General features: G+C 40.2%; 1 non-coding gene across 1 annotated transcript; it reads left to right on the top strand.

Moving 5' to 3' along the window:
* The first annotated feature begins 1,669 nt into the window (after positions 1 to 1,669).
* On the top strand, positions 1,670 to 1,776 carry LOC115803727 (U6 spliceosomal RNA). The gene has a single exon (XR_004024508.1). It is a non-coding gene; the product is annotated as a U6 spliceosomal RNA (small nuclear RNA).
* Positions 1,777 to 3,311: the final 1,535 nt, after the last annotated feature.

Raw genomic sequence — 3,311 nt, 5'->3', positions numbered from 1 at the left:
TACACTATACTGTAGTCTATTAAGTGTGCAAATGCCTTAATTAAAAAATACTTCATGGCTAAAACATGCTAACCATCCTCTGAGCCTTCAGCCACTCTAAATCTTTTTGCAACAGTAACATCAAAGATCACTGATCACAGATCACCATAGCAAATATAACAATGAAAAAGTCTGAAATATTGCAAGAATTACTAAAATGTGACACAGAGACATGAACTGAGCAAATGCTGTTGGAAAAAATGGCGCCAATAAACCTAATGCAGGGTTGCCACAAACAATTTGTAAAAAAACACAATAAGGTGAAGCACAATAAACAAGAAAAAAAACATCTCCTCTGTTGTCTTCGGCCACTAGTAAATTACATCCTATTGCAGGTTTCATTATTGATTACCATGATGACTCTCCAGCCTTTTCTCACAACTACTCTTTTCACTCCCATCGCGGTTGAAAATGAAGTACAATACCCATGTTGCACACTTTTTTTCTGGGCACTCAGCTGGGGTACTTTTCTAGCTGCCCTGGGTCAATGGACTCTTACCCAGTGGAATATGATGTGTTCCACTTCCAAGCCTAGCACATAGAGTCTTCCTACTCCCAATTCTTATTGTTTTCTATTCACTGACTAAATGGAGACAATTCAGAGGACCTAAAAGTGGGTGGAGCCTTAGGTAGAAGGAGACTGGGTCCTGAGTGATGACACGGGGCACAACATGTCACATCTCCCTTCCTCCCGTCCCCTACTGAGTGGCATTGGATTGTGACATGAGTAAGAAATCAAAGTTCTTGGTTAAGTCTTTGAGATTTGGGGTTGCTTGTATAGTAGTTAGCCAACACTTACTAATACTTTTTATACTCCAAATATTTTCACAATAGCGTATCTGTTTGCTCATTTCCCAAGAACAAGATGGGAGAGTCTTCTAGAATCAAAACTTCTTTCAGTTACCTTTTGAAATAGAAAGAAGAGTTGTACAAAGACTAAAATAAATAGACATCATTACCATAAATTTGTCAATATCTATTAAAATTTTACCCTGATAATTTCTTACTATTTGACCTAATGATTTCAATTTGTGGGCTCCACATATAGAAACAAATATTTCAGTACTTATGGACACATGTACAAAGAATTTTTTTCAGTGTTGTCTCCAGTGGTTTAAAAAAAAAGCCACCCCCCCCCACCAAAAAAAAAACCAACTCGCACACCTTAATCTCTATTAGTAGGAGAGTGACTGAATATACTATGACACACCTCTGTCCTTAAAAAAATGTTCCTCAGCTATTCAAAAGGCTGAATTGGACCTATGATTACTGACTAGAAGTAATACCCATATTATTTCTGCTAAGTCAAAAGGCAAATATTGATTTAATGTGTGTCATGTCATCTCATTCTGTAAAATCAAAGACAGAAAACAAAATTCTTACATTTGGGCACCTGCAGAAAGAAATGGAGTAAAGATGGTGTGGAATAAAATTCCTATTTTATGGCAAGACAAGAAAAATTTAAACAGAAGAATTTTTCTCTGCCCTCTGGCCTCTTCTCTCCCTCCAACTATGCATTACGTATCTGCATTATACATCAACCAAAGCTCCTCCATCGGCAGAAATAACCTGCTCAACTGCAACATTCTCCCAGCATCAACAAGACAACTCCTTAAAACATAACATTCCTGTGCTAGCTTCGGCAGCACATATACTAAAATTGGAATGACACAGAGGAGATTGGCATGGCTCCTGTGCAAGGATGACACACAAATTCACGAAGAGTTCCATATTTTTAGCAGCACTATTCACAATAGCCAAGATATGGAAACAACCTAAGTGTCAATCAACAGATGAATGGATAAAGAAGACGGGGTACATATATACAATGGAATATTAGCCACAAAAAATAACGAAATAATGCCATTTGCAGCCACATGGATGCAACTAAAGATTATCATACTAAATGAAGTCAGAAAGAAAAAGACAAATACCATAAGATATCACTTATATGTGGAATCTAAAATATGACGGGGACTTCCCTGGTGGCACAGTGGTTAAGAATCTGCCTGCTGGGCTACCCTGGTGGCGCAGGTTGAGAGTCTGCCTGACGATGCAGGGGATGCGGGCTCGTGCCCCGGGCCGGGAAGATCCCACATGCCGTGGAGTGGCTGGGCCCGTGAGCCATGGCCGCTGAGCCTGCGCGTCCGGAGCCTGTGCTCCACAACGGGAGAGGCCACAACAGTGAGAGGCCCGCGTACCACAAAAAAAAAAAAAAAAGAATCTGCCTGCCAATGCAGGGGACACGGATTCGAGCCCTGATCTGGGACGATCCCACATGTCACGGAGCAACTAAGCCCGTGCGCCACAACTACCGAGCCTGCGCTCTAAAGCCCGCGAGCCACAACTACTGAGGTCACGTGCCACAACTACTGAAGCCCACGCGCCTAGAGCCCGTGATCCCAACAAGAGAAGCCACTGCAATGAGAAGCCCGCACACCGCAACGAGAGTAGCGGCCAAAAATAAATAAGTAAATAAATAAATTTTCAAAAATAAATAAATAAAATATGGCACAAATGAACCTACCTACAAAACAGAAACAGACTCACAGATATAGAGAACAGACTTGTGGTTGCCAAGGGGGAGGGAGATGGGGGAGGGAAGGACTGGGAGTGTGTGGTTAGCAGATGTAAACTATTATACATAGAATGGATCAACAACAAGGTCCTACTGTATAGTACAGGGAACTATATTCAATGTCCTGTGAAAAACCATAATGGAAAAGAATATACAAAAAACAATGTCTATATGTGTATAACTGAGTCCCTCTGCTGCACAGCAGAGATTGGCACGATATTGTAAATCAACTATACTTCAATTGCAAAAAAATAAAAGAAAATAAAGAAAAGCAAATTTGAGAAAAACATTAGTGATATTTAAGTCAAGGGAAAAGAATGACTTTCCTTCTTGATCTTGTAAGGGGCCACAAGGATGCTTCGATCTGGATTGCGTAAACTGTCAATAATACGTCATTTACTGTACAGCCCTCCGTCTCAAACAACTGTGCCTTGACTTCTAATGGGCAGAACTGTTCTTACAGCTTTCTCAGATGCTTTTCCCGGGTTATAATCCTCATATTTGGCTCAAATAAAATTTTCCTTTTCTTTCTTAGATTGACTGATTAATTTTTCGTCGACAATGGTGTGGAAAGAGACAGACCGATCTATTGTCACAGGTTAACTTAGAATAGCTGGGGGATAACACTGGCATTTTCTTTACACATTCCAAGGTTGTTTTACTTTCAAAAGTTATGCTTTCTGATTTTTTAAAC

Source organism: Delphinapterus leucas, chromosome 17 (genome assembly GCF_059928025.1).
Source record: "Delphinapterus leucas isolate spDelLeu-1000000601 "Yukka" chromosome 17, BTC_Dleu_Yukka2, whole genome shotgun sequence".
Classification (NCBI taxonomy): Eukaryota; Metazoa; Chordata; class Mammalia; order Artiodactyla; family Monodontidae; genus Delphinapterus; species Delphinapterus leucas.
This window is presented reverse-complemented; position numbering and strand designations above follow the sequence as displayed.